Source organism: Clupea harengus, chromosome 18 (assembly GCF_900700415.2).
Source record: "Clupea harengus chromosome 18, Ch_v2.0.2, whole genome shotgun sequence".
NCBI lineage: Eukaryota > Metazoa > Chordata > Actinopteri > Clupeiformes > Clupeidae > Clupea > Clupea harengus.
Genome location: NC_045169.1, coordinates 3,681,664 through 3,694,578, shown reverse-complemented (window position 1 = coordinate 3,694,578; position 12,915 = coordinate 3,681,664).

The following is a 12,915-nucleotide window of genomic DNA, read 5'->3' as shown; positions in this document are numbered from 1 at the left end:
ATCGAATATAGGTAACTATGTGTTCGCAGTTGTTGTTCTGGTTGAATAGCCCACAACACGGTGTGCCTGCTTGATTATCAGGATACTTCGTCGAGTCTGATTTGTATTTCTTACTGTGTTGGCTCATGCCCAGTTTCATCTTGGTAGTTATCTTTGCGGCGTTCTGCTTTGATCTCAGGGTTCAATGCTTTAATTTCACACGTGGATTCTGAAAGAGATGGGCATAAATGGCTTATAAATCTGCTATACTGGAGACTTGAGATAAATGTTATTTTTATACCATAGTCAATGTACAGTATATGTTCAGATAAATGCATGGTTTCAAGGGTATGCATTAAACCAAGCTAAATTAAACATTTAAATAAAAGCTGCATCATTTAAGTATAACTGATAATGTAACACTCCATAACATATGTGTTGTTGTTAGAATCATTACAGCCTATTCAGTCTTGACTATTATGCCCGATTATAACAGAACCCCCTCCGTCTGTGTAAGGTCTGTGTTCTGTCCTTGTTCGATTTCTGAGTTTGTCTCTCTTGTGTTGTCACATGTTTGTTCCCTTGTCTAGTCCTTGTGCTTCCTTGTTCCCGCCATGTGCTTTCCTATGTTTGTTTGTCTATGCCATGTGCTCTCTTGTTGTTGTTCGTGTCTCCACCCCTCACCTGTTCCCAATCACCCGGTTTGTTTGTATTATTGGTTTCTCCTGTGTCCTGTTAATTCCCCTTGTTTAGTCCACCTGTGTCTCATTGTCTGCCCCGCCTTGATTGTTCTCACCTGTCCCTCGTTATCTGTAATTACATGTTACCTGGTATGTTCTGTGAATTCCTAGTGTTTCCAGCGATTAGCGCTTTCTCTTTGTTTAATTGATTTACTCGTGTTTCTGACCTCTGCCTGTACAACGACTACTCTCCTGCCTATTCCCTGTTTGGATTTGTTTGCTTACTCTTGGACTGCCTGCCTGTGTACCGAACCCTGCTAGTAAACGATTATTCTTCACTCTACTGTATGAGTTCTGAGTCCCATTCGTAACAGTACGAAGACGCCAAAGATGGACTCAGCCGACTCAGACTCAGTGCTTGCGACACGTGCAAATATGCTACAACAATACACCTCAATCCACCTCGTTATGAGGGGAATGGCGGAGCGAACGGCAAGTTCCCTGAAGTTCTCGGAGCCTGCTGTCGGGGCAATTCCAGCAGCTCCTGGATAGTTGGGATTCCCTCGCTGCACCTCCCTCTCCAGCTCCGGTTTCAGCTCAAACTCCATGCCACCTGGATTCTGGCTCCAGGGTTTCAGCTTCACTCACCAATACTGCTCTGGCTTCAGCTCCGACTCCACGTCTCCTGTCTCCCGCCTTCAAGACAGCCTCAGCCGCCCTAGCATGAGCTTCTGACGCTGTCAACCTCGAAGCAGCCTTGTGAGAAGCTGAACATTTCCCTTCTCACTGTTACGAACATTCCGGACTGTTTATGTACTTTACCGCGAAATGCGGGAGTAAGAGACGGTGCCTCCATTCATTCTCACACACACGCACGCAGCCACAATTACCCAGCGTCTTCCTGCAGGTCACATAATATGTGAACATTGTTGAGAGAGTTGTGGGGTGTTTTGTGGGTTTGTGGTGTTTGTTTGTTTCACGATGTGAGATTGTAATGGTGTCGGGTGTTGACCGCGAATTGGTGTATTGTTTGGTCTGCCGCGATATACAGCGCGCATACATATTATTTGCATACACCTGCTGTTGCTCAATTATACTGATATATATACTGGGTACCCACCATCTCATCCATTTACCATTTGCATTGCAATAACATCCATAAACTGGTTCAGATACATATACTCACACTTCCTGGTTCTCACGCTTCCACATACTGGTCCCAACGCGAAAGCGCGCTCGCGCTGGGATAGCACTTTTACATTGTGTCACTAGTGGAGGGAGCGGGGCATTATTTCACAGGGGTGTTTGTCGTGTTCACATTTCATTTAGGTAATAACTATGCATTGTAGGGTGATTTGCTAATGGGTTAAATGGTGTTTGAGTGATTTATATGGAGATATGTTGTTTGAATGTATAATTGAATATAATAACATGAATGAATGGTTTTGTTAATAAGATGCACAATGTGCGTTGCTTCCCCATATTCATGGGTTGGCCCTATTAGGCCAATTAGGGGCAATAGCTAGGCCTTCTTAAGAGGCTAGCTCAGTGCCATTCAGGGGGTGGAGGTAGAAGGACAGCTTTCCTGCTGCGAGGAGTTGTCTGTCACGGTAACACTGTTACGCTGCATTTGGATATTGAATCTTTGTTTTTGTCTGAAGTACTTTGTTTTGTGCTATTAATACTTTTGCTAAAATCCACAACCTGGAAAGAAAATAAATATGGTTGAATTGAAAACGTAAACCACTGCTCCGGCGACTCTTTTGACCACCATCTCCAAAGTCCACATCCCTAATCGTGGGCTGGCCGCGCCGGTCGCTCACATTTGGTGTCAGAAGTGGGATTCTGTGGCGCCCTAGAGGAAACTGGAGAGAAGAGGTGGAAGAAGAGGTGCGAGGCGTGGACGAGGTAGAACACAGGCTCGTGGCACGTGGCACAGGATGGACCAACGGCTAGGCCGGAGTGACGAGAAGGAGGGCGATGGCCCTGAGGAAGTGCTACAAGGGGCAGAAGGTGGAACACTGGACACGGTAGAGCGGAGGCATGATGAGAAGCCAGGTGATATAGCCGGGTTATACACCCTGCTGGAGGAGACACTGAAGTCCCAGGAACGGGATGCTAGTAAGCAGGAGCAAAGATGGCGAAGTGTGCAGATCCAGCTAAACCAGCTCCGTGATGACGTTGAGCAAAACCGGACACCACGTCAAGCATCTCTGCCGCCTCAGCAAGGTCTACAGTCACCACTGCAGCCTCAGCAGGATCTACAGCCACAGCCGCTGCCGCCGCAGCCACAGCCAGATCAGCCGCCACCACTGCAGCATCAGCCCCAACCGCCAGGTAATGCACACCTGAATAGAGATGGCGCAGCTCCAGTGGCATGGTCACGTAAAGCTGTTCCTAGGTATGTGGAAGGTGAGGATATTGAGCAGTACCTCACCACCTTTGAACGACTTGCCAGGGCCTATCGCTGGCCCAGGGAAGATTGGGCGGTGTATATAGTGCCGCACCTCAGTGGCAAAGCCCGCAGTGCTTATGTCGCCATGGACATAAACGACAGTATGGATTATGCCAGAGTGAGGGAGGCGATCCTGGAGAAGTACGAAATCAATGAGGAAGTCTACAGGAGAAGGTTTCGTGAGCCAGATGTCCGGACGGGAGAGTCTCCCAAAGAACTCTACCAGCGTTTGAAAGACTTGTTCCGTAAATGGATTAGACCGGAGCAGAAGACGGTCGAAGAGGTAGCCGAAGACATCATCCTGGAACAATTTTTCCGCACCTTGTCACCTGAAGTCAGGGTGTGGGTGAAAGAGCACAAACCCCAGACTGGCCAGCAGGCCGCAGTACTGGTGGAGAACTTCCTTTCGGCCCGCAGAGGCCCGAAGATCTTCCGTGCTGCGACTGGCTACCAAGCCACGGCCCCTGGTAAGTCAGATGGGTTTGGTGGTGGTCCTAGACCTAGAGAACAGAGTAGAGGGAATGAGAAAGGCCCCTACAGGCCGTATAGGCCGACTACTTTCCACAGGGAACGCCCTGCCAGTCGTGTTGTGTGTAATCACTGTCACAAAGAAGGACATGCAAGACCAGATTGCCCAGCGTGGCAGCCCAAAGCCCAAGGACACTGTTGTCTCCCTGGGTCAGAGGAGCAGAAACAGGGGGTTATGGGTAGGTTGCAGACTGTCCCAGTGCTAGTGGGTGGGAAAGGAACTAGTGCCCTGATTGACACAGGTAGTTCCCAAACTTTAGTCCAGCCCCATCTAGTGGATCGAAATGGGTATGTCACTGGCGGGAGCCTGACAGTCATTTGTGTAAATGGCGATGAGCATGTGTATCCTGTAGCCAAGGTGTACATAGAGGTGCAGAGACAGACTTACCGCCTTACTGTAGGTGTAGTGGAGGGTCTCAGCCATCCAGTAGTCCTTGGACAGGATATACTGATCTTGCCTGAGTTGGTGCAGGCCTATAAGCCTGTTAACATGGTGACTACTAGGTCACAGGCAAAAGTCCAAGCAGACGAGCCACAAGAGCTCAGTGAGCTCAGAGAGATGCCATTTTTTGATAGCTTTGAGGTAGCTGAAAAGCTAAAAGCTAAGAAAAGCCTTAGGCAGAGACGGAGAGAGAAGTTAGTGGGGACTCTTAAGAAGCAGCAAGATGGCGAGAGCACTCAGATAGAGGGTGAAGCTTGGGAAGACATGACCCTGGATATAAAGCAGCTACAGAGCCAAGACCCAACTTTGCAGGAGGCCTGTAGTAAAGTTAGCAGTAAAGATGGTGTGCCTACTGGCGTGTCAGCATCGCTCAATGGAGAAAGCTTTGTGTTGCATGGAGGTGTGTTGTATCACCAGCCAGAGGGAGATCTAGCAGAGCAGCTAGTGGTACCCAAAGGGCTGAGAGAGAGAGCTCTGTCCTCGGGCCATAGTATCCCATGGTCGGGTCATCTCAGTACGACCAAAACCTTTGAGAGAATTGCGGCTAGGTTTTATTGGCCAGGAATGTACAGAGACATTCAGGGCTACTGCAAGGCTTGCAGTATTTGTCAGATCACTAGCAAGCAGAAAACTAGCCCATTTCCTCTCCAGCCACTTCCCATTATTGAGGTTCCCTTTACAAGGATAGGGATGGACATTGTTGGGCCTCTAGAGAGAACACCGAGAGGGCACCGCTACATTCTAGTAGTTTGCGATTATGCTACCCGCTATCCAGAAGCTTTCCCACTCCGCAAAGTAACTGCCACCACCATAGCCCAAGCCATCCTTCAGCTGTTCTCTAGGGTAGGGATACCCCAAGAGATCATCACAGATCAGGGAACAGCCTTTTTGTCCAAGAAGCTCAAGCAGGTCTATAGCTTACTTGGGATTAAGGGGATACGGACCACACCCTATCACCCCCAAACTGATGGCTTGGTTGAACGCTACAACCAAACCCTAAAGAATATGCTACGGAAGTACGTGTCAGCCAATGGAAAAGATTGGGACCGCTGGCTGCCATACTTGCTGTTCGCATATCGTGAGGTGCCCCAGGCATCTACCGGTTTCTCTCCATTTGAACTGTTGTATGGGAGACCAGTGCGAGGCCCCCTGGATCTGCTGAAAGAAGCCTGGGAGGGACCAAAGGCACCGGAGACCCACAGCATTCTTGCCCATGTCCTGCAAATGCGGGAAAAGATGGAGGAGATGACAGAGCTGGTCCGGAGCAACCTGGAGCAAGTGCAACACCGCCAGAAGGTCTGGTACGACAAAAAGGCCAGACAAAGAACTCTTCAGCAGGGGCAGAAAGTTCTCCTGCTCCTCCCTACATCGGAGAACAAGCTACTCGCTCAGTGGCAGGGGCCATACACCATTACCCGGAAGGTGGGGCCTGCCACCTATGAGATCAACATGCCTGGCCGGAAGAAACCAAAGCGGGTCTTCCACATCAACCTGCTTAAAGAGTGGCGGGAGAGAGTTCCCGAGAGCAGTCTACAGCTCATGGTGCAAGCCGTTGGAGAAGAAGAGGATACTCCAGAGCAGTTTTTTCCAACTGCTCAACCACTTGCACCTCTTGACCTAGCACACCTTACTCCACAGCAGCAGAGAGAGCTGGAGGCCATCATTCCTCCAGGTCTGTGTCGAGAGACACCTGGAGTCACCACCCTAGTGGAACACTTCATTCCGCTGAAAGATAGCACACCAGTACGTCAAAGGATGTACCGAATCCCAGAGCGTCTTCTGCCTCTACTTAAGGAGGAGGTGGAGGAGATGCTGTCCCTGGGGGTCATTAAAAGATCCCATAGTGAGTGGAGTAATCCCGTTGTGCTAGTCCCTAAAAAAGATGGCAAAATCCGATTTTGCATAGACTTTCGCAAAGTAAATGCACAATCACACTTTGATGCATACCCAATGCCCAGGCTGGAAGACCTGATTGAACGGCTGGGTAAGGCACGCTACATAACGACCCTGGACCTATGCAAAGGTTATTGGCAGGTGCCGCTTGCTGAGCAGGATCAGCCCTATACTGCCTTTAGAACACCTCAAGGGTTGTTCCATTTCCTTGTTATGCCGTTTGGCCTACAGGGGGCGCCGGCAACCTTTCAGAGACTAATGGACCGTGTTCTTGAGGGCACGGAGTCCTATGCTGGAGTGTACCTTGATGACATTGTTATCTATAGCACCACCTGGGAGGATCATGTGGGTCATCTGGCTGACATTCTGCAGCGCATCCAAAAGGCAGGACTCACAGTCCATCCAAAAAAATGTGACTTTGCCAAACCCGAGGTCCGGTACCTTGGCTATGTGCTGGGCAGGGGTCTAATCAAGCCCCAGAAAGAGAAGGTGCAAGCCATCCAGGATTGTCCCCAGCCACAAACCCAAAAGGACGTGCGGTCTTTCCTGGGTCTGGTAGGCTGGTACCGGAGGTTCGTGGCTGACTTCTCCACTCGTGCTGCACCTCTTTCGGACTTGACCCGGAAGTCTGGGTCTAGTCGATTGCAGTGGGGTGCAGAACAGGAGCGGGCCTTCAGTGACCTGAAGGGGGCCCTGTGTCAGGGTCCAGTGTTGCAGAGCCCAGACTTTGACAAACCCTTTACAGTGCAGACGGATGCGTCTGGCATTGGTCTGGGCGCGGTGCTACTCCAAGGGGAAGGGGCTGACCAGAGACCGGTGGCTTTTATTAGCCGCAAATTGTTCCCCAGGGAGACCAGATATGCAGCTGTTGAACTGGAGTGTTTAGCCATAAAGTGGGCTTTGGACACTTTGAGATATTATCTGCTTGGCAGAGACTTTAAGCTGGAGACTGACCACAGAGCGCTTCAGTGGCTCGGCCGTATGAAGGACTCTAATGCCCGGATAACCAGATGGTTCCTGGCCCTGCAGCCCTACCGGTTCCAGGTCCAGTATCGGGCTGGAAAGCAGAATGTGGTAGCTGACTTTCTGTCTCGCCACCCTGGTGGTGAGACATCAGAGGGGGAAGGAAATGTGAGAAGCTGAACATTTCCCTTCTCACTGTTACGAACATTCCGGACTGTTTATGTACTTTACCGCGAAATGCGGGAGTAAGAGACGGTGCCTCCATTCATTCTCACACACACGCACGCAGCCACAATTACCCAGCGTCTTCCTGCAGGTCACATAATATGTGAACCTTGAACATTGTTGAGAGAGTTGTGGGGTGTTTTGTGGGTTTGTGGTGTTTGTTTGTTTCACGATGTGAGATTGTAATGGTGTCGGGTGTTGACCGCGAATTGGTGTATTGTTTGGTCTGCCGCGATATACAGCGCGCATACATATTATTTGCATACACCTGCTGTTGCTCAATTATACTGATATATATACTGGGTACCCACCATCTCATCCATTTACCATTTGCATTGCAATAACATCCATAAACTGGTTCAGATACATATACTCACACTTCCTGGTTCTCACGCTTCCACATACTGGTCCCAACGCGAAAGCGCGCTCGCGCTGGGATAGCACTTTTACATTGTGTCACTAGTGGAGGGAGCGGGGCATTATTTCACAGGGGTGTTTGTCGTGTTCACATTTCATTTAGGTAATAACTATGCATTGTAGGGTGATTTGCTAATGGGTTAAATGGTGTTTGAGTGATTTATATGGAGATATGTTGTTTGAATGTATAATTGAATATAATAACATGAATGAATGGTTTTGTTAATAAGATGCACAATGTGCGTTGCTTCCCCATATTCATGGGTTGGCCCTATTAGGCCAATTAGGGGCAATAGCTAGGCCTTCTTAAGAGGCTAGCTCAGTGCCATTCAGGGGGTGGAGGTAGAAGGACAGCTTTCCTGCTGCGAGGAGTTGTCTGTCACGGTAACACTGTTACGCTGCATTTGGATATTGAATCTTTGTTTTTGTCTGAAGTACTTTGTTTTGTGCTATTAATACTTTTGCTAAAATCCACAACCTGGAAAGAAAATAAATATGGTTGAATTGAAAACGTAAACCACTGCTCCGGCGACTCTTTTGACCACCATCTCCAAAGTCCACATCCCTAATCGTGGGCTGGCCGCGCCGGTCGCTCACATTCTCTACCACTGCCACCATCAAGGCAGTCTCTGCCGCTCTCGAAGCAACCTCTGTATCTGCCGCCCCCGAAGCAGCCTCTGGCGCGGCCACCCTCGAAGCAGCTTTTGCTGCCCTCGATGCAGCGTCTGCCGACCTTGAAGCAGCCTCTGACGCTGCCACACCCGAAGCAGCCTCTGATACCCCTGACGTAGCCTCCGTCGCTACCACCCTTGAAGCGGCCTCCGACATTGCTGTCTCTGATGCCCCCGACGTAGCCTCTGTCGCTACCACCCCAGAAGCAGCCTCTGATGCCCTCAACGTAGCCTCTGTCGCTACCGCCCCCGAAAAAGCCTCTGACGCTGCCGCTTCCGAAGCAGCCTCTGATGCCCCAGATATAGCCTCTGTCGCTACCGCCTCTGCTCCGCCGATGACGGCCACTCCCAGTTCCATTGACCTCTGGTCTCTTCCTATTCCCAACCTCCCTGCTCCTATGGTTCCGCTGCCACTCCTGAATCAAGCAACAACAGCACCCCCTGTCGAAATCGCTGATGGCGACACCACTGAGGCCTACGTCACAGCAGACCCAGCCGTCGCTGACCCTGCTGACCCAGCCGTCGCTGACTCTGCTGACCCAGCCGTCGCTGACCCTGCTGACCCAGCCGTCGCTGACCCTGCTGACCCAGCCGTCGCTGACCCTGCTGACCCAGCCGTCGCTGACCCTGCTGACCCAGCCGTCGCTGACCCTGCTGACCCAGCCGTCGCTGACTCTGCAGACCCAGCCATCGCTCACCCCGCAGCCACAGCTGCCGACCCGAATCCTCCAGCATCCGCTTCCGATGCAGGCCCAGCAGCACCCTCTGCCGACACCGGTCCAGCAGCACCTCCTGATGGCATCGCTGCTGATGACTCTGCTGTCCCTGTCCAGAGCGCCCCTGTCCCAAGCATCTCAGGCGCCCCTGTCCCAAGCATCTCAGGCGTCCCTGTCCAAAGCATCCAAGGTGTCCCTGCGCCGTTCCCAGGCGTCCCTGCCGTTTGAGTCCTGCACATCACCACCCTTTCGTAACAGTCTGGGTCAAAGGCGTGCAATATGCATGTATGATCTTACATCATTCAGAACATTGTGAGTGAAAATACAATTTAACCTGTCTTGTGGAAAAACTCTTCTCCTCCATTTGCATTTCGACGTCCAAGAGCCAGACCATAGTGTCCTTTGAATCTAATGAGGTCGCCAAACTTGAACTGTGGAAAGCATACAAAAAGACAAAATGTTTCATGTTTTTGTTTTTGTTTTGTTTTTTTTTTTGTGTGAAGAAGGACAATTAATTCTAGGCTTCCCCAGCAATGACATGAAGGGTTGGAAGTAAAAGTTCAACAAATGTAACATCTACTATTTGTAGAAAAGAAAATGTGGGTATTCTGTATTTCAGTATGCCTGCAACAAAAGTTCCACCTCTAATGCTTCATCCCCCAGGACTCCTCCAGCCAGAAGGAGCAGAGAAACTGCAGACAGGAAATTCCTCATGGCAACAAGGAACGTGAACTGAAAGAAACATTACATACATAACATAACAAAACATAACAATTGGTACCCATTCTGATGAATCAGAAACAGTCAGGCATACACTACTAACTGTGTCCTGATACAGTCAGTCAAATACTACTAACTGTGTCCTGATACAGTCATACACTACTAACTGTGTCCTGATACAGTCAGTCATACACTACTAACTGTGTCCTGATACAGTCAAACACTACTAACTGTGTCCTGATACAGTCAGTCATACACTACTAACTGTGTCCTGATACAGTCAGTCACACACTACTAACTGTGTCCTGATACAGTCATACATTACTAACTGTGTCCTGATACAGTCAGTCATACACTACTACCTCTGTTCATCCAGAGGGGCAGGGCAGCTGGTATCAGAGTGTACAGGTAAGTATAAGAAACGAAGGAATAACAATACAGGGCATTTCATGCACTGTAATTACATCACCACATGAATAGTACTGTATGCATTTAACAACTGTTCAAATACAAATTTCACATTATAGACATAGAAACTTAGAAAAAAAGTTAGTGGCAGAATTGCACATCACTTAGGTACATTGGAGGCCCCCATATTTTAAATATCCCCTTTCTTAGCTATAGCACATATGTGTATCTTCTCTGTGTGGCACTAGCAATATACTGTTTAATGTAGCATCACTTCATACACTGGCACTTTTAGCTTTAGCACTTCATTATTAAGCCCCTCAATTCAACACTAATGGAATTGTAGCATTGAAATCTATACCAGCACCTTCAAATATTGAAATGCCAAAATGTTTTTGGTATGTTTTCTGAGACAGAACCATTGTTAATGTGACCTTCTTATATGCAGTCCTGGACCTTGTTTTATAAGATCCTGAGGTAAGAGCATCTCCCAGATGTATAAATATTATACAGCTAAAATGTAAATTATTTTCAGTTCAGTGTGCAATTTTCTGTGTGGATAGGCCATACCTAGAGACATCTGTCACGACCCCCCACAAAAAACACAAAAAGTAACCAACTACACCTTTTTAAAGAGGACCTATTTAATATAGCGACCCATAAAGGGGGTGGGAACATGAAGAAGTTAACCCTTTGTAGTAGGGGTGTAAAAAATAACTGACACGTATCTATATCCGTTTTTAGCGTGTAAGGTACGACTACATCGATTCGTGAAGTCCCGTATCGGTATTCAAATTAAATAAACCGGTCGTTGCCCCGATTTATAAGTTTTGAACCGGTTCACAAGCGTTTGTCTCTCCGTTGAGTTGCTACGCAAAACACTCACTCGCTGACCTGGTGCATTTTATCTCAGTCAGAACAATGACAGCCTGTCATTGGCCAAAGCCCGCATAGCATAAGCCTATCAGGCTGTATTCTCACAAAATAACGCATAGGTACTGTGTTGCCATTAAGGCAAAATGTTTAAGAGACTATTAATTTGACAAGCTGTCCCGGGAGTTTTGGGGTTAGTGTCAGGGAAAAGACCCTCAACAGTTAGTTAGCAGATTAAAAACACTACCCAGCATGTAAGTGAACTGGACGGTTTTCGAACAGGGCCCCGACGGAGACAGACACCTTAAGTCTGTCTGACGTCCCATGCTGAAAACAAGTCCTTTTATTCAAACACAATGTTTACACAGTATGACAGTCAGGACGCTGGATGCACTTAGGGTTTCTGCATTTAAGGTGAATTCTACTTCTGCTTAGCAACGAGTCATTTTACAACCCGCTCTCTCCTTCTGCCAGAAAAACATCACGTGGTTTCACATTCTTGACTCACTCAGTGTTTTTCCAAAATCAACCTACACACTTTACACACAACATTTTGAACAAGCCTTTTAGCTAAAACATTCATGATAAAATATACTAATACTTTCTTTAACAACCTGGCAGGTCTGTACTGAGGCAGCTACTTTACAGAATCCACTGTTCCTTTAAATGGCAGGAAAGAAAGGATGTTTCATTCAGTTGCTACAGATTGCTTTCAACAAATATTCTCTCTATTTTCTTACAATCAAGTCATGTGTAGCTACACTAGATGTACCTGACTGGTAACACTAAAGCTTAGAGGAAACTACCAATCTAGTGCATATGGTAAACAATCTTATTTACAGTACTTCTTTGGAACAACTTCCAGTGGTGCCCTCAGGTAATGGATGTCCATGTTTGGGACCACATACACTTGCTGGGCCATACACAGATGTTCTTCATGCTCTTCAGAATAAAGAGAAACATGACACTCTAACTTTACACACATGCAGTTTAAGTGAATGTTCTTAACCGATGGCATCTTCATTACAATCCCCTCAGGCTGAATAATAGTGTGAGGATATGAAAAGACTGGATTCACGCACCTGCATTCCTGCACACTTCATAAGTGCTTTGAAAATGTAGTTGCAAAGGTACTTTTAAAATGTGTTTCTCTGTGACATTTGCTGTCAGGGCCCATGTTGTGCAGCAGTACTGTAACCACCACCACAGTACAGCATGTTGTTGGGTGCAGTTGCAGGCCACCAGCAGACATGCTGACACACAGGAAACGCTGCTTCTACAACCCTGTGGCCCACTCTGTGACGGCGTGAGTTCTGGTGTGAGCGCATTTAAATCTCACCTCTGCCTCGTGTTTTTGGGACATTGAAGCGTGTAAATCTATTCTAGTAGACCCCCAAAATAAAATTATGATATAATAGGTCGTCTTTAAAATGGTGAAGTTGGTCACTTTTTGTGTGGGGTTGTGACATATGTCTCTAGGTATGGCATATCCGCACAGACGATTGCACATTGAACTGAAAATAATTTACATTTTAGCTGTATAATATTTACACATCTGGCAGATAATGCCTTTTTTCACTCTGGCAGGGGGACTTTCCAATGGAAACTAGCCTATGCTGCATTGTGGTGGGGGGGCCAGGTTAAACCGGATTTTGAACAATCCTGCAATTCCGTTAGTGTTGGATTGAGGAGCTTATGAATGAAGTGCTAAAGCTAAAAGTGCCAGTATATGAAGTGATGCTACATTAACCAGTACAATGCAGTGCCACACAGAGAAGATACACATACGTGCTATAGCTAAGAAAGGGGATATTTGGAATATGGGGGCCTCCAATGTACCTAAGTGATGTGCAATTCTGCCACTCACTTTTTTTCATAAATCTCCTCCGGATGTTAAGAGCTGATGCTAGTGTAACTTGAATACATGCTATGCTGAAGTTCTGAT